The sequence below is a fragment of the Stenella coeruleoalba genome (genome assembly GCF_951394435.1).
Source record: "Stenella coeruleoalba genome assembly, chromosome: 10".
Lineage (NCBI taxonomy): Eukaryota > Metazoa > Chordata > Mammalia > Artiodactyla > Delphinidae > Stenella > Stenella coeruleoalba.
The window spans coordinates 23,992,924-24,011,579 of record NC_137156.1 but is presented as its reverse complement, the minus strand read 5'-3'; the positions used below and the strand labels follow the sequence as shown (position 1 = coordinate 24,011,579).

Genomic DNA, 18,656 nt, shown 5'->3' with positions numbered 1-18,656 from the left:
GTTTAGGATTAGTGGACGGGTTAGGGTAAGGCTTCGGGTAAGGGTTAGGGTTAGTGTTAGGGTTAGTTAGGGAACGGGTACGGTTTACGGTACAGTTTAGTGTATGACAGCCGTTTAGGTTTAGCGTACATGTTAGCGTACGGGTTAGTGTTAGTGTACGGGTTAGGATTATGGTTCGGGTAAGGGTTAGGGTTTCTGTTAAGGTTAGGGTTATTGAACGGGTACGGTTTAGGGTACAGGTTAGTTTACGACAAAGGTTTAGGCTTAGCTTTCGTGTTATGGCACTGGTTCGTGTTAATGTATGCAGTAGGATTAGGTTATGGTTTAGGGTAACGTTTTGAGTAAGGATTAGGGTTACGTGTAGTGTTAAGTTTAGGGAATGGGTACGGTTTAGGGTACAGTTTCGTGTACAACAATGGTTTACAGTTAGCGTACGTGTTAGGGTACGGGTTAGTGTTGGCGTATGGGTTAGGATTAGAGTATGTTTTAGGGTAATGCTTCGGTTAATCATTAATGTAGGGTTAAGGTTAGGGTTGGGGTTAGGGAATGGGTACAGTTTTGCGTACAGGTTAGGGTACAAAACGGTTTATGGTTAGAGTACGTGTTAGGGTACAGGTTAATGTTAGTGTATGGGTTAGGATTAAGGTACGGGATTAGGGTAAGGTTTCGGGTAAGGGTTAAATTTAGGGTTAGCATTAAGGTTATGGTTAGGGAACGTGTACGGTTTAGTGTACAGTTTAATGTATGACAAAGGCTTAGTGTTAGGTTACGTGTTGGCATGGGTTGGTGTTAGTGTACGGGTTAGGATTAGGGTACGGTTCAGGGTAAGGTATAGGGTTAGTTTTAGGGAACAAGTATGGTTTAGGTTACAGGTTATTGTAAGTCAGTGCTTTAGGGTTAGGGTACGTGTTAGGGTACTGGTTAGTGGAAATGTACGGGTTACTATTAGGGTACGGGTTACTGTTAGTGTTAGTGTAAGGGAATGGGTACGGTTTAGGGTACAGTTTAGGGTACGACAACGGTTTAGTTTTAGGGTACGTGTTAGTGTATGGGTTAGTGTTAGTGTACGGATTAGGATTAGGGTATGGGTTAGGGTAAGGCTTCTTGTAAGGGTTATGGTTATGGTTAGGATTAGTGTAAGGGAACAGGTATGGTTTATGGTACAGGTTAATGTACTACAACGTGTTAGGATTAGGGTACGTGTTAGGCTACATGTTAGTGTTAGTGTACCAGTTAAGATTAGAATACGGGTTAGTGTAAGGTTTAGTGTTAGGGTTAGGTTTAGGGTTAGGTTTAGGGTTAGAATTAGAGAATGGGTATGTTTTAGGGTACAGGTTATTGTACAACAACATGTTAGGGTTAGGGTTAGGGAACGGGTATGGCTTAGGTTACAGGTTAGGGTACGACAACGGTTTAGAGATAGGATACGTGTTAGGGTATGGGTTAGTGTTAGTGTAAGGGTTAGGATTAGGGTATGGGTTAGGGTAAGTATTAGGATTAGGTATAGTGTTAGGCTTTGGGAATGGGTATGGTTTAAGGTACAGGTTAGTGTACGACAACGGTTTAGGTTTAGGGTATAGGTTAGCATTAGTGTATGGTTTAGGATTAGGGTACGGGTTAGGGTAAGGTTTAGGGTTACTGTTATTGTTAGTGTTAAAGTTAGGGTTAGGGTTAGGGAACGCATATGGTTTAGGGTATATTATAGTGTACGACAACGGGTTAGGATTTTGGTACGTGTTAAGGTACAGGTTTGTGTTAGTGTACAGGTTAGGATTAGAGTACATGTTAGGACAAAGTTTAGGGTTATGGCTATTGTTAGGGTTAGGGAATGGGTACAGTTTAGGGTACACGTTAGGGTACAACAACAGTTTAGATTTAGGGTACGTGTTAGGGTGTGGTTTAGTGTTAGTGTACAGTTTATGATTAAGGTATGGGTTAGTGTTTGGTTTAGAGTTAGTGTTAGGGTTAGGGTTAAGTTTAGGGTTAGAATTAGTGAACTGTTATAGTTTAGGGTACAGGTTAGCATATGACAACGTGTTAGAGTTAGGGTATGTGTTAGCATACGGGTTAGTGTTAGTGTATGGTTTAGGAGTACGGTACAGTTTAGGGTAAGGTTTAGGGTTAGGGTTAGGGTTAGGGAATGGCTATGTTTTAGGATACATTTTAGTGCACAACAACTCTTTAGGGTTAGGGTACGTGTTAGGATATGGTTTAGTTTTAGTGTACGTGTTAGGATTAGGGTATGGGATAGGGTAAGGTTTAGGTTTAGTGTTAGTGTTAGGTTTAAGGTTAGTTATATGGTTAGGGAACGTTTATGGTTGAGGGTACAAGTTAGGATACGACAAAGGTTGAGGGTTAGTGTAAGTGTTACAGTACAGGTTAGTTTTCGTGTACAGCTTAGAATTAGGGTACATGCTGGGTAAGCTTTAGTGTTAATGTTAGCGTTATGGTTAAAGTTAGGGTTAGGCTTAGGGAATGGGTATGATTTAGGGTACAGTTAAGGATACAACAATGGTTTAGGGTTAGGGTACGTGTTACGGTACGGGTTAGTGTTAGTGTATGGGTTAGGATTAGGGTACGGGTTAGGGTAAGTTTAAGGGTTTGGGTAAGTATTAGGGTCAGGTTTAGGGTTAGGCTTTGGGAACGGGTATGGTTTAAGGTACAGGTTAGTGTACAACAATGATTTAGGGTTAGGGTACGTATTAGGGTATGGATTAGCGTTAGTGTATGGGTCAGGAATAGGTTATGGGTTAGGGTAAGGCTTAGGGTTAGTGTTTGGGTTAGGGTTAAAGTTAGGGTTAGGGTTAGGGAATGGGTATCTTTTAACGTACAGGTTAGGGTACGACAACGTGTTAGGGTTAGGGTTGGGGTTATGGTTAGCGTTAGTGTTATGGATCAGTTATGGTTCAGGGTACAGATTAGGGTACAATAATGGTTTAAGATTATAGTACATGTTAGGGTACGGGTTACTGTTAGTGTACAGTTTCGGATAAAGATATGGGTTAGGGTAATGTTAGGGTTAGGGCTAGGGAATGGGTACGGTTTAGGGTACAGTTTAGGGTATGACCACGGGGTAGAGGTAGGCTACGTGTTAGGGCATGGGTTATCGTTAGTGTATGGGTTAGGATTAGTGTATGGTTCAGGGTAAGGTTAGTGTTAGGGTTAGGGTTACAGTTAGGTAACGGGTACGGTATAGGGTACAGGTTAGGATACAACAACAGGTTAGATTTAGGGTACGTGTTAGGGTTAGGGTTAGTGTTAGTGTATGGTTTAGGATTAGGGTATGGTTTAGGGTAAGGTTAGGGTTAGTGTTAGGGTTAAGGTTAGTGTTAGGGAACGGGTACGGTTCAGGGTACAGGTTAGGGTATGACAATGTGTTAGGGAATGTGTTAGGGTACGGGTTAGTGTTAGTGTACTTGTTAGGATTATGGTACGGTTTAGGGTAAGGTTAGGATTACGGTTAGGGTTAGTGTTAGGGTTAGAGAATGGGTACAGTTTAGGGTTCAGGTTAGGATACAACAAGTGTTAGGGTTAGGGTACGTGTTAGGCTACGGGTTAGTTTTAGTGTACCGGTGAAGATTAGAGTACAGGTTAGTGTAAGGTTTAGTGTTAGTGTTAGGGTTAGGATTAAGTTTAGGGTTAGAGTTAGAAAACGGGTATGGTTTAGGGTACAGATCAGGGTAGGACAACATGTTAGGGTTTGGGTATGTGTTACATTGTGAATTTGTTTTAGTGTACGAGTTAGGATTCTGTTATGGGTTACGGCAAGGTTTAGGGTTAGAGTTAGTTTTAGGGTTAGGATTAGGGAACAGGTATGGTTTAGGGTACAGGTTAGGGTACAACAACGTTTTAGTGTTAGGGTACGTGTTAGGGTACAGGTTAGTGATACTATACAGGTTAGGATTAGGGTATGGTTTAAGGTAAAGTTAGGGTTAAGTTTCGGTTTATGGTTAGGGAACGGGTAGGGTTTGGACTAGGATTAGCGTTAGGGTTAGAGTTTTGTTTAGGGTACACGTATGTTTTAGGGTACAGGTTATTGTACAATGACGATTTAGGGTTAGGGTATGTGTTAGGGTATGGGTTAGTGGTAGTGTACGGGTTAGGATTAAGGTATGGGTTAGTGAGGATTAGGATTAGGCTTAGGGTTAGGAAACGGGTATGTTTTAGGGTAAAGGTTAGCTTACGATAATAGTTTAGGTTTAGGGCACATGTTAGGGTATGGGTTAGTGTTAGTGTACAGGTTAGGTTTAGGGTACGGGTTCATGTAAGGTTTAGCGTTAGTGTTAGGTTTAGGCTTAGGGTAAGGGTTAGGGAACGGTATGGTTTAGGGTACAGGTAAAGGTAAAACAACGGTTTAGGATTAGGGTACGTGTAAGGGTATGGGTTATTGTTAGTGTACGGGTTAGGATTAGGGTACGGATTCGCGTAACGTTAAGGGTTAGAATTAAGTGAAGGGTTAAGTTTAGGATTAGGGTTAGGGAACGGCTACGGTTTAGGGTACATTTTAGGATACGACAACATGTTAGGGTTCAGGTACACGTTAGGGTATTGGTTAGTGTTAGTGTACTAGTTAGGATTAGTGTATGGGTTAGGGTAAGTGTTAGGGTTACGATTAGGTTTAGGGTTAGGGAACAGTATGCTTTAGGTTACAGGTTAGCGTACGACAATGGTTTCTGTTTAGGGTACATGTTAGGGTATGGGTTCGTGGTAGTGTACTGGTTAGGATTAGGGTACAGGTTAGGGTCAGACTTAGGTTTAGGGCTAGGGAAAGGGTTCGGTTTAGGGTACGCTTTAGGGTACGACAACAGGTTAGGTTTAGGGTACGTTTTAGACGATGGTTTAGTGTTAGTGTTCGGGTTAGGGTTAAGGTACGTGTTACGGTTAAGTTTAGAGTTAGTGTTACATTTAGGGTTAAATTTAGGGTTAGAGTTAGGCAACGGTTATAGTTTAAGTTACAGGTTAGGCTACGACAACATATTAGGGTTACGGTATGTGTTAGGGAATGGGTTAGTGTTAGTGTACGGTTTAGGATTAGGTTACGGGTTAGGGTAAGGGTTAGGGTTAGGGTAAGGTTTAGGTTTAGTGTTAGGGTTAGGTTTAAGATTAGTTTTATGGTTAGGGAACGTGTATGGTTGAGGGTGCAAGTTAGGATACGACAAAGGTTTAGGGTTAGGGTACGTGTTACAGTACGGGTTAGTTTTCGTGTACATCTTAGAATTAGAGTACATGCTTGGTAAGCTTTAGTGTTAGTGTTAGGGTTATGGTTAAGGTTAGGGTTAGGATTAGGGAACGGATATGATTTAGGGTACAGTTAAGGGTACGACAATGGTTTAGGGTTAGGGTACGTGTTATAGTCCGGGAAAATGTTAGTATACGGGTTAGGATTAGGGTACGGATTACGGTAAGTTTTAGGGTTTGGGTAAGTATTAGGTTTAGGTTTAGGGTTAGGCTTTGGGAACAGTTATGGTTTAAGGTACAGGTTAGTGTACGACAACGATTTAGGGTTAGGGTACCTGTTAGGGTATGGGTTAGTGTTAGTGTATGGGTTAGGATTAGGTTACGGGTTAGGGTAAGGTTTAGGGTTAGTGTTTGTGTTACAGTTAAAGTTAGGGTTACGGAATGGGTAACGATTAATGTACTGGTTGGGGTACGACAACATGTTAGGGTTAGGGTTGTGGTTATGATTAGCGTTAGTGTTATGGATCGGTTCAGGTTTAGGGTACAGAATAGGGTAAAACAACGTTTTAGCGTTAGGGTACGTGTTAGGGTATGGGTTAGTGTTCGTGTATGGGTTTGGATAAAGATACGTGTTAGGGTAAGGTTTAGGGTTAGGGTTAGGGTTAGGGAATGGGTACAGTTTAGGGTTAAGCTTAGGGTACAACAACGTGTTAGGGTTAGGGTACATGTTAGGATACGGTTTAGTGTTAGTGTATGGGTTAGGATTATGGTACGGGTTAGGGTAACTTAGGGTTAGGGTTACAGTTAGGTTTAGGGAACGGGTATAGTTTAGGGTACTGTTTTGGGTACAAAAACGTGTTAGGGTTAAGGTACATGTTAGGGTGTGGGTTAGTGTTAGTGTACGGGTTAGGGTTAGTTTACGGTTTACAGTAAGTTTTAGGGTGAGTTTTAGAGTTAGGGTTAGGGAATGGGTAGGGTTTAGGGTACAGGTTATGGTAGGACAACGGTTTAGGGTTAGGGTACGTGTTAGGTTATGAGTTAGTGTACGTGTTCGTATAAGGGTTTGGGTTAGTGTAAATTTTAGGGTTTGGGTTAGTGTTAGGGTTAGGGTGTGGGTACACTTTAGGGTTCAGGTTAGGGTACGACAACCGTGTTAGGCTTAGGGTAGTTGTTAGGGTACGGTTTAGTGTTAGTGTATGGTTTAGGATTAGGGTACGGGATAGGGTAAGGTTAGGGTTAGGGTTAGGGAATGGGTACGGTTTAGGGTACAGCTTAGGGTATGACCACAGGGTAGAGGTAGGCTACGTGTTAGGGCATGGGTTATTGTTAGTGTACACGTTAGGATTAGGGTACAGTTCAGGGTAAGGTTAGTGTTAGGGTTAGGGTTACGGTTAGGTAATGGGTATGGTTTAGGGTACAGGTTAGGATACAACAGGTTAGATTTAGGGTATGTGTTAGGGTACGGGTTAGTGTTAGTGTACGGTTTAGGATTAGGGTATGGTTTAGGGTAAGGTTAGGGTTAGTGTTAGGGTTAGGGTTAGTGTTAGGGAATGGGTATGGTTCAGGGTACAGGTTAGGGTATGACAACGGGTTAGGGAACGTGTTAGGGTATGGGTTAGTTAGTGTACTTGTTAGGATTATGGTATGGTTTAGGGTAAGGTTAGGATTAGGGTTAGGGTTAGGGTTACGGTTAGGGAACAGGTTTGGTTTAGGGTACAAGTTAGAGTACGACAATGGGTTAGATTTAGGGTACGTGTTAGGATATGGGTTAGTGTTTCAGTACTGGTTAGGATTACTGTACGTGTTAGTGTAAGGTTTAAGGTTAGGTTTAGGGTTTGGTTTAGGGAACGGGTACGGTTTATGGTACAGTTTAAGGTATAACAAAATGTAAGGGTTTGTGTACATGTTAGGTAAGGGTTAGTGTTAGTGTATGGGTTAGTATTAGGGTATAGTTTAGGGTAAGGTTAGCGTTAGGCTTAGGGTTAGGGTTACGTTTAGGGAATGTGTACGGTTTAGGGTACGGCTTAATTTACGACAACAGGTTTGATTTAGGTTACATGTTAGGGTCCTGGTTAGTGTTAGTGTATGGGTGAAGATTAGGGTATGGTTCAGGGTAAGGGATAGTGTTAGGCTTAGGGTTAGCTTTAGAGAATGGGTACAGTTTAGGGTACAGGTTAGGCTACGGCAATGGCTTAGGGTTAGGATACTTGTTAGGGTACGGGTTAGTATTAGTGTATGGGTTAGATTTAGGATATGGGTTACTGTGAGATTTAGGGTTATTGTTAGTATTCGGGTTAGGATTATGGTACAGTTTAGGGTTAGGGTTAGTGTTAGGGTTTGGTTAGGGTTAGGGTTAGGGAATGGGTACAGTTTAGGGTACAATTTAGGGTGCGACAATGGCTTAGTGTTACAGTATGTGTGTTCTGGTTAGTGTTAGTGTACGGGTTAGGATTAGGTTACGGGTTAGGGTAATTTTTAGGGTTAGTGTTAGGATTAGGGTTAGGGTTAGGGTCAGGGAATGGTTACGGTTTAGGGTACAGGTTAGCCTACGACAACAGCTTAGGGTTAGGGTATGGGTTAGTGTTAGTGTACGGGTTAGGATTAGGGTACGGTTTAATCTTAGGTTAGGGTTAGGGAACAGGTACGGTTTAGCGTACAGTTTAGGATACAACAATGGATTAGGGTTAGGGTACGTGTTAGGGTATGGGTTAGTGTTTATATATGCGTTAGGTTTAGGATAAGGGTTTGGGTAAGGTTTAAGGTTAGTGTTAGGGTTAGGGTTAGGGTAGGGTTAGGGTTAGGGAATGGGTACAGTTTAGGGTGCAGGTTAGGTTATGACAACGGTTTAGGTTTAGGGTACGTGTTAGGGTATGGGTTAGAGTTAATGTATGGCTTAGTTTTAGGGTACAGTTTAGGGTAAGGTTTAGGGTTAGGGTTAGGGCTAGTTTTAGGGAATGGGTACGGTTTAAGGTACACGTTAGAGTACAACAATGGGTTATGGTTAGAGTACATGTTAGTGTATGGATTAGTGTTAATGTATGGGTTAGGATTAGGGTACGGGTTATGGTAAGGTTTAGGGTTAGTGTTAGTGTTATGATTAGGGTTAGGGTTAGGTTATTGAATGCGTACGGTTTAGGGTACAGGTTAGGGTACGACAACATTTTATGGTTAGGGTACATGTTAGGGTGTATGTTAGTGTACAGATTAGGATTAGGGTATGGTTAGTGTAAGGGTTATGGTTAGGGTTAAGTTTATGGTTAAGGTTAGGTTTAGGGAACGGATACAGTTTAGGGTACAGGTTAGGGTACGACAACGTGGTTAATTTTAGGGTTATGATACGGGTTAGGGTTAGAGTACACTTTCGGGTATGGCTACGTTTTAGGGTTACAGTATGGGTTAGGGTTAGGGTATGGGTTACGGTATGGTTTAGGTCTAGATTTACAGCTAGGGTTCGGATACGGGATAGGGTTAGAGTACAGTTTAGGGTTTGGCTATGGTTTAGGTTTAGGCAACCTTTTAGAGTACGATTTATGCTTAGGGTTAGGGTTAGTGTATGGGTTAGGGTTAGTGTATGGGTTAGTGTTAGTGGATGGGTTAGGGTTAGGGTACAGGTTAGGGTAAGGGATACGGTTAGGTTTAGGGTTAGAATTAGGGCACATGTACGGTTTAGGGTACAGGTTCAGTAAAAGCAACTTGTTAGCATTAGGTTACGTGTTAGGTCAAGGGTTAGTTTTGCGGTACGGGTTAGGGTTAGGGTATGTTTTAGGGTACGGTTTAGGGTTAGGGTTACAGTATGGGTTACGTTTAGGTACAGTTTAGGATATGGCTACAGGTTAGTGTTAGGGTATGTGTTAGGGTTCAGGTTAGGATTAGGGTACTGTTTAGGGTAAGGGTTAGGGTTAGTTTTAGGTTTAGGGTATGCATTAGAATTAGTGTACAGAATAGGTCATGGCTGCAGGTTAGTGGTAGGTTATGGGTTAGGGTATGGGTTAGTGTTAAGTTATGGGTTAGGATTAGGGTACAGGTTAGGATACAGTTTACAGTTAGGGTACGGTTTAGGGTACGGTTTTGGGTAGAGGTTAGTGTACAGCTATGGGTTAATGTTACGGTATGGGATATGGTTAGGGTATGGTTTAGGCTTAGTGTATGGGTTAGGGTTGGGGTACGGGTTAGGTTTAGGATACAAGTTAGGGTTAGGGTTATGGTACGCTTTAGGGTTAGTGTATTTATTAATCCTCTCACCAGATATCACTTAGCACGTAAAGGAATATTATTTGGTGTCCAGCCATGGAGAGGACCTTAGACACTAGGATAAGACAAAGAACAAACACATTATAAGTAAATCACATTAGGATTTTGTTTTTAACACGTACATTAACACACTAGTGCTTAGGCAATCTAATGGAGGCAGAAGCAGTAAAGGGTAGTTTTATGGGAATATCATCACAGATTTTCTGTAGTATACACAGATTTTGACTGGTTAGAAAGTCAAGGAAGAATGCTTTTGTTCTGAAGATATAAACCCTCTTCTAAATTGGGCTGTTTTTGGAAGTTAGAAATTTTTTGTTGCTGTTGTATTGCTTTGTGTTTTCATGATTATTCTCCTTGCATCTCCTTTGCTATACCTTTGATTAGGGGAAGAGTGCCATTACTGGAAAAAAGTTTACAGAATTATTCTCAAAAACAGAAGGAAATGGTTCTCACCTAAATATTAAGAAATAATCTCTACTGGTGTACTAACAGAATTATGATTCAAGGATAATAATTCTATGAAATGTAATTAAACACACAATATATATATTTTTTTCTTTTATATTTCCATTCTTACATTTTAAAAGTACAATTATAATTCAAGTTCTTTGTAACAAGTGAAATTTAAAAAGATTATAGGAAAAAAAATATTTTACCTCTTGCCATCCTTTCCCACTAGCTGAAACGACCAGCATAATGTGTAGCTTTCTCATTTTATCCAGGTGTTCCTTACATATGGAACATCATGTTTCTCACTGTAGAAAAACAGATTTAGCTCTCACACTTTTTATAGGCTACATAACAGTCCATAGAACAGAAGTACCAAGTATTTCAGACTTAGCTTTTTGAGGGACACTCAGATTATGTTCCGTTTATTTTCTTGTTCTGCTAATTTGTTTTAACCCTAGAAAAATATTTTTTACAATACAAAAAAAAAATTATTTCGGGGTAAGGATTAGGGATTAGGCTACAGTTTAGAGTACAGGTTATGGTTAGGGTACAGGTTGGGATTAGGGTACAGGTTAGGGTTAGGGTACAGGTTAGGTTACAGGTTAGGGTATGGCTACGGGTTAGGTTTAGGGTATGCGTTAGGCTACAGGTTAGGGTTACAGTACGGGTTAGGGTACAGGTTAGTGTTAGGGTAGAGTTTAGGGTACGGCTACAGGTTAGGGTTAGGGTACCGTGTTATGGTACAGGTTAGGATTAGGGTATGGGTTAGGGTACAGGTTAGGGTTAGGGTTAGGGCTAGTGGTGTACGGTTTAGAGTACAGGTTAGGGTACAGCTACGTGTTAGGATTAGGATACGGGTTAGGGTATGGTTTAGTGTTAGGGTATGGGTTATTATTAGGGTACAGATTAGGGTACAGGTTAGGGTTAGGGTATGGGTTAGGATTAGGGTACAGTTTAGGGTATGGCTACGGTTTAGGGCTAGGGTATGGGTTATGGTACGGTTTAGTGTTAGTGTACAGGTTAGGATTAGGGTTCAGGTTAGGGTACAGTTTAGCGTTACAGTTAGGGAATGGGATAGGGTTAGGGTACAGTTTAGGGTATGGTAATGGGTTAAGGTTAGGGTACATGTTAGGGTACGGGTTAGTGTTAGTGTAAGGGTTAGTACAAGGGTACGGGTTAGGGTAAAGGATAGGGTTAGGTTTAGGGTTAGCATTAGGGCATGGGTACGGTTTAGGGAACAGGTTAGTGTTCGGCAATGGGTTAGGGTTAGGGTACATGTTATGGTGTGGGTTAGTGTTATGGTACGGGTTACGATAAGGGTATGGGTTAGGGTAGAGTTTCGGGTAAGTTTTAGAGTTAGGGTACAGTTTAGGGTACAGGTTAGGGTACAGCTATGGGTTAGGGTTAGGGTATTGGATAGAGTTAGGGTACGGGTTTGCTTTAGAGTATGGGTTAGGCTTAGTGTATGGGTTATGTTTAGGGTATAGGTTAGGGTTAGGGTAAGAGTTAGGATTACGGTTATGGTACGGTTTTGGGTTAGGTATTTATTAATCCTCTCCCACTCTCCAGATATCACTTAGCATGTAAAAGAATATTATTTGCGATCCAGCCATAGAGAGGACTTTAGACCCTGGGATAAGACAAGGAACACACACATTACAAGTAAATCACATAAGGATTTTGGTTTTTACCTGTACATTAAAACACTAGTGCTTAGGAAATCTAATGGAGACAGGAGCACTAAAGGGTAGTTTTATGGGAATAACATCACAGATTTTCTGTAGAATACACAGTTTTTCGCTGGTTAGAAAGTCAAGGATGAATGCTTTTGTTCTGAAGATATAAACCCTCTTCTAAATTGAGTTTTTATTGGAAGTTAGAAATTTTTTGTTTCTGTTGTATTGCTTTGTGTTTTCATGATTTTTCTGGTTGCATCTCCCTTGTTGAACCTTTGATTTGGGGAAGAGTGCCATTATTGGAAGTGAGTTTGCAGAATTATTCTCAAGAACAGAAGGAAATGGTTCTCACCTAAATATTAAGAAATAATCTCTATACTGGTGTACTAACAGAATTATGATTCAGGGATAATAATTCTATGAAATGTAATTAAACACACAATATATTTTTTCTTTTAAATTTCTATTGTTACTTTGAAAAGTACAATTATAATTCAAGTTCTTTGTAACAAGTGAAATTTAAAGATTAACGAAAAGACAGTATTTTACCTCTTGCCATCCTTTCCCACTCCCTGAAACGACCAGCATAATGTGTAGCTTTCTCATTTTATCCATGTGTTCCTTACATCTGGAACATCATGTTTATCACTGTAGAAAAACAGATTTATTTCTCACACATTTTTAGGCAACATAACAGTCCATAGAACAGAAGTACCAAGTATTTCAGACCTAGCTTTTTGAGGGACACTCAGGTTACTTTCTGTTTTATTTTGTTGTTCTGCTAATTTGTTTTAAGCCCAGGAAATATTTTTCTAAATACAAAAAAAATTTTAGTTAGGTGTAAGGAGTAGAGTTTAGAGTACGGGTTAGGGTTAGGGTTAGGGCACGGGATAGGGTTAGGGTACAGTTTAGGGTATGACTACAGGTTAGTGTTAGGGTACGTGTTAGAGTATGGTTTAGTGTTAGTGTACGGGTTAGGATTAGGGTACAGGTTAGTGTAATGTTTAGGTTTAGGGTTAGGGCATGGGTACAGTTTAGGGGACAAATTAGGGTGTGGCAATGGGTTAGGATTAGGGTACATGATAAGGTACAGGTTAGTGTTAGGGTAAGGGTAAGGATTAGGATACAGTTTACGGTATGGGTTAAGGTTAGGGTTACGGTACGGCTTAGGGTTAGGGTACAGTTCAGAGTATGGCTACGGTTTAGTGTTAAGGTTCGTGTTAGGGTATGGGTTAGTGTTAGGGTACAAGTTAGGATTAAGGTATGGGTTAGGGTACGGTTTAGGTTTAGGGTTAAGGTACGGGTTAGCGTTAGGGTACGGTTTAGGGTATGGCTACAGGTTCTGGGTAGAATGTGGGTTAGGGTACGGTTTAGAATTAGGGTATGGTTTAGGGTACAGTTTAGGGTTAGGGTTTCAGTTAGGGTATGGGTTAGGGTTAGGGTACAGTTTAGGGTATGGCTACGGTTTAGAGTTTGGGTTAGGGTTAGGGTACTGGTTAGGATTCGGGTACGTGGTAGGGTATGGATTAGGGTTACATTTAGGGTAAGCGTTAGGGTATGGGATAGGGTTAAGGTACAGTTTATGGTATGGCTACGGTTTAGGGTTGGGGTACGTGTTAGGGTATGGGTTAACGTTATGGTATGGGTTAGGAGTAGGGTATGGGTTAGGGTACAGTTTAGGGTTAGGGTTAGTATTAAAGTTCGGGGTCAGGCACCAGTACGGTTTAGGGTACACAGTAGGGTACAGCAATGGGTTAGTGATAGGGTATGTGTTAGTGTATGGGTTAGTGTTAGGGTACGGTTTAGGATATGGGTTAGGGTTAGTGTTAGGGTTAGTGTACGGTTTTGGGTACAGGTTAGGGTTTGGCTACAGGTTAGGGTTAGGATACGGGTTAGGGTACAGTTTAGGTTATGGCTATGGTTTAGGATTAGGGTACTGGCTAGGGTACAGGTTAGTATTTGAGTACTGTTTAGGATTAGGGTACAGGTTAGGGTACAGTTTAGGTTATGGCTATGGTCTAGGATTAGGGTACCGGCTAGGGTACAGGTTAGTGTTTGAGTACTGTTTAGGATTAGGGTACAGGTTAGGGTATGGTTTAGGGTTAGGTTTAGTGTTAGGGTTAGGGTACAGTGTGGGGTTAGGGTACAGTTTAGGGTATGGCTACTTGTTAGGGTTAGGGTACGTGTTAGGTTATGGGTTAGTGTTAGGTTATGGGTCAGGATTAGGGTTTGGGTTAGGGTACAATTTTGGGTTAGTGTTAGGGTATGTTTACAGTTTAGGGTACAGCTTAGGGTACAGCAATGGGATAGGGTACGTGTTAGGGTATGGGTTAGTTTTAGTGTATGGGTTAGGGTAAGGGTTAGGGTTAGGGTTAGGGCACGTGTATGGTTTAGGGTACAGGTTATGGTATGGCAATGGGTTAGTGTTAGCGTACATGTTAGGGTATGGGATAGTGCTAGGGTATGGTTTAGGATTAGGGTACAGTCTAGGATACAGTTTAAGGATAGGGTTATGGTAAGGGGTTAGGGTTAGGATACAGTTTAGGGTATGTCTACGGTTTAGGATTAAGGTACAGGTTAGGGTATGGGTTAGTGTTAGTGTATGGGTTAGGATTAGGGTACAGGTTAGTGTTAGGGTTAGGTTTAGGGTTAGTGTACAGTTTAGGGTACAGGTTAGTGTTTGTCTATGGGTTAGGGTTGAGATAAGATTTATGGTACACTTTAGTGTTAGGGTACAGGTTAGGATTAGGGTACAGGTTAGGGTACGAGTTAGGGTTAGGTTTAGGGCTAGGGTTCAGGTTAGGGTTAGGGTACAGTTTAGGGTATGTCTATGGTTTAGGGTTAGGTTACAGGTTAGGGTATGGGTTAGGATTAGGGTAAGGGTCATGGTATGGTTTAGGGTTAGTGTATGTGATAGGGTTAGTGTACAGTTTAGGGTATGGCTATGGGTTTGTGTTAGAGTATGTGTTAGGGTATGAGTTAGTGTTAGTGTACGGGTTAGGATTAGGGTAAGTCTTAGGGTTAGGGTTAGGTTTAGGGCACGCGTATGGTTTAGAGTACAATTTAGTGTATGGCAATGGGTTAGGGTAGGGTACGTGTTAGGATACATGGTAGTGTTAGTGTATGGGTTAGGATTAGGGTACGGTTTTGGGTATGGGTTAGGGTTAGGGTTACGGTATGGGTTAGGGTTAGGGTACAGTGTAGGGTATGGCTACGAATTAGGGGTAGGGTATGTGTTAGGGTATGGGTTAGTGTTAGTTTACAGGTTTGGATTAGGGTAAGAGTTAGGGTAAGGTTTAGTTTTAGGGTTAGGGTTAGGTCACAGTTACAGTTTAGGGTACAGTGTAGGGTACCTCAACAGGTTAGGGTTAGGGTACATGTTATGGTACAAGTTAGTGTTAGGGTACGGGTTAGGATTAGGGTATGATTTATTGTATGGGTTAGGGTTAGGTTTACAGTATGGATTAGGGTTAAGGTACAGTTTAGGGTATGGCTATGGTTTAGGGTTAGGGTACAGGTTATGGTACAGGTTATAGTAGGGTATAGGTTAGGATTAGGGTATGGGTTAGAGTTAAGGTATAGGTTAGGATTTGGGTACAGGTTAGGGTACGGTTTAGGTTTAGTTTTATGGTTAGGGTATGTGTTAGGGTTTGGGTACAGTTTAGGGTATGGCTACAGGTTAGGGATAGAGTACGGGTTAGAGTATGGGTTAGGATTAGGGTACCAGTTAGTGTACAGATTAGGGTTAGGGCTAGAGTTAGGGTACGGTTTAGGGTACAGGATAGGGTATGGCTATGGATTAGGGTTAGGGTACAGGATAGGGTTAGTGTATGGTTTAGGCTTAGGGTATGGTTTAGGCTTAGTGTATGGGTTAGGGTTAGGGTATGAGTTAGGGTTAGGTTTAGGGTCCGCTTTAGGGTTAGGGTATTAATTAAACCTTTCCCACTCTCCATATATCATTTAGCACATAAAGGAATATTATTTGGGGTCCAGCCATAGAGAGGACTTTAGACACTAGGATAAGACAAAGAGCACACATATTATAAGTAAATCACATTAAGAATTTGTTTTTAACATGTACATTAAAATGCTAGTGCTTAGGAAACCTAGTGAAGGCAGTAGCAGTAAAGGGTAGTTTAATGAGAATAACATCACAGGTTTTCTGTAGAATACATAGATTATGACTGGTTGGAAAGTCAAGCAGGAATGCTTTTGTTCTGAAGATATAAACCCTCTTCTAAATTGAGCTGTTATTAGAAGTTAGAATTTTTTTGCTGCTGTTGTATTGCTTTGTGTTTTCATGATTATTCTGCTCGCATCTCCCTTGTTAAAGCTTTGATTTGGGGAAGAGTGCCATTACTGAAAATGTGTTTACAGAATTATTCTCAAAAACAGAAGGAAATGGTTCTCACCTAAATATTAAGAAATAATCTCTATACTGGTGTACTAACAGAATTATGATTCAGGGATAATAATTCTATGAAATGTAATTAAACACACTATATATTTTTTTTAATTTCCATTGTTACTTTTTAAAAGTACAATTATAATTCAAGTTCTTTGTAACAAGTGAAATTTAAAAAGATTAATGGAAAAGAAAATATTTTACCTCTTGCCATCCTTTCCCACTAGCTGAAATGACCAGCATAATGTGTAGCTTTCTCATTTTATCCAGGTGTTCCTTACATCTGGAACATCATGTTTCTCACTGTAGAAAAACAGATTTAGCTCTCACACTTTTTGTAGGCAACATAATAATCCATAGAACAGAAGTACAAAGTATTTCAGACTTAGCTTTTTGAGGGACAATCAGGTTATTTTCTGTTTAATTTTGTTGTTCTGCAAATTTGTTTTAACCCCAGAAAAATATTTTTTAAAATACAAAAAAAAATTAAGCTAGGGGTAAGGATTAGGGTTTAGGGTACGGGTTAGGTTATGAGTTAGGGTATGGGTTAGTGTTAGGGTACAGGTTAGGGTTAGGGTATGGGTTTGGGTACAGGTTAGGGTTAGGTTTAGTTACAGGTTAGGGTACAGGTTAGGGTACGGCTATGGGTTAGGTTTAGGGTATGGGTTATGTTACTGGTTAGGGTTACGATACGGGTTAGGGTACATGTTAGGGTTAGTGTATGGGTTAGGGTACTGGTTAGTGTTAGGGTACGTGTTAGGATTAGGGTACGGGTTAGTGTCAGGGTTAGGTTTAGGGTTAGGGATAAGGTTAGTGTACAGTTTAGGGTATAGGTTAGGGTACAGCTACAGGTTAGGGTTAGGATATGGTTTAGGGTATGGTTTACTGTTAGGGTACATGTTAGGATTAGGGTTAGGGATAGGGTTAGGGTACGGGATAGGGTTAGGGTACAGTTAAGGGTATGACTATGGGTTAGGGTACGTGTTAGGGTATGGGTTAGTGTTAGTGTACGGGTTAGGATTACAGTATGGGTTAGGGTAAGGGTTAGGATAAGGCTTAGGGTTAGTATTAGGGCACAGGTACGGTTTAGGGTACAGGTTAGTGTATGACAACAGGTTAGGGTTAGGGTATGTGTTAGGTTACAGGTTAGTGTTAGGGTATGGATAAATATTAGGGTATGGTTTAGAGTACGGTTTAGGGCTAGGATTAGAGTTACAGTACAGATTAGGTTTAGCATACAGTTTAGGGTATGACTATGGATTAGGATTAAGGTATGTGTTAGGGTACCAGTTAGTGTTAGGGTATGGGTTAGAGTTAGGGTACAGGTTAGGATTAGGGTACGGATTAGGATACTAGGTAGGGTTACAGTTATGGTAAGGGGTTAGGTTTTAGGGTACAGTTTAGGGTATGGCTACGGTTTATGGTTAGTGTATGGGTTAGGGTATGGGTTAGTGTTAGTGTACGGGTTAGGATTAGGGTATGGGTTAGGGTACGGGTTAGGGTTAGGGTTAGTGTACATTTTAGGGTACAGGATAGGGTATGTCTACAGGTTAGGGTTAGTATACGGTTTAGGGTATGGTTTACTGTTAGGGTACGGTTTAGGATTAGGGTATGGGTTAGGATATGGGATAGAGTTAGGGTACAGTTGAGGGTATGACTATGGGTTAGGGTTAGGTTATGTGTTACAGTATGGGTTAGTGTTAGTGTATGGGTTAGTATTAGGGTACAGGTTAGGGTAAGGCTTAGGTTTAGGGTTAGGGCACGGCTACAGTTTAGGGTACAGGTTAGGGTATGACATGCGTTATGGATAGGGTACATGTTAGCGTATGGGTTAGTGTTAGGTTACAGTAAGGTTAGGGTACGGTTTAGGGTACAGGTTACAGTTAGGGTTATGGTACGGGTTAGGGTACAGTTTAGGGTATGGCTAGGGTTTATGGTTAAGGTACATGTTAGGTTACAGTTTAGTTTTAGGGTACGGGTTAGGATTAGGATACGTGTTAGGATATGGTTTAGGGTTAGGGTTAGTCTACGGGTTAGTGTTTGGGTACAGTTTAGGGTAAGGCTACGGGTTCGAGGTAGGGTACGGGTTAGGGTAAGGGTTAGTGTTAGGGTACGGGTTAGGATTAGGGTACAGGTTAGGGTACAGTTTAGGGTTAGGGTACAGGATAGGGTTAGGGTTAGGGTACGGGATAGGGTTAGAGTACAGTATAGGGTATGGTTATGGGTTAGGGTTAGGGTAGGTGTTAGGGTACAGTTTATTGTTAGTGTATGGGTTAGGATTAGGGTAGGGGTTAGGGTAAGGTATAGGGTTAGGTTTAGTGATAGCGTTACGGCATGGGTACAGTTTAGGGTACAGGTTAGTGTACAGCGATGGGTTAGGGTATGCTACGTGTTAGGGTATGGGTTAGTGTTACGCTACAGGTTAGGATTAGGGTACAGTTTCGGGTATGGGTTAGGGTTAGGGTTACGGTATGGTTTAGGTTTAGGGTACAGTTTAGGGCATGGCTATGATTTAGGGTTGGGTTACGTGTTAGGGTACGTGTTAGTGTTAGGGTATGGATTAGGTTTAAGGTACTGTTTAGGGTATGGTTTAGGGTTAGGGTTAGTGTTAGGGTTAGGTTACGATTTAGGGTTAGGGTACAGATTAGATTATGGCTACAGGTTAGTGGTAGGGTACGGGTTAGGGTAAGAGTAGT

General features: G+C 41.2%; 1 long non-coding RNA gene across 1 annotated transcript; it reads left to right on the top strand.

The window, feature by feature from the left end:
* Window positions 1–1,608: 1,608 nt before the first annotated feature.
* Window positions 1,609–13,989, top strand: LOC307193222. The gene is made up of 3 exons (XR_013830254.1): window positions 1,609–1,627; window positions 5,827–5,856; window positions 13,890–13,989. It is a non-coding gene; the product is annotated as an uncharacterized lncRNA (long non-coding RNA).
* The last annotated feature ends 4,667 nt before the right edge of the window (window positions 13,990–18,656 follow it).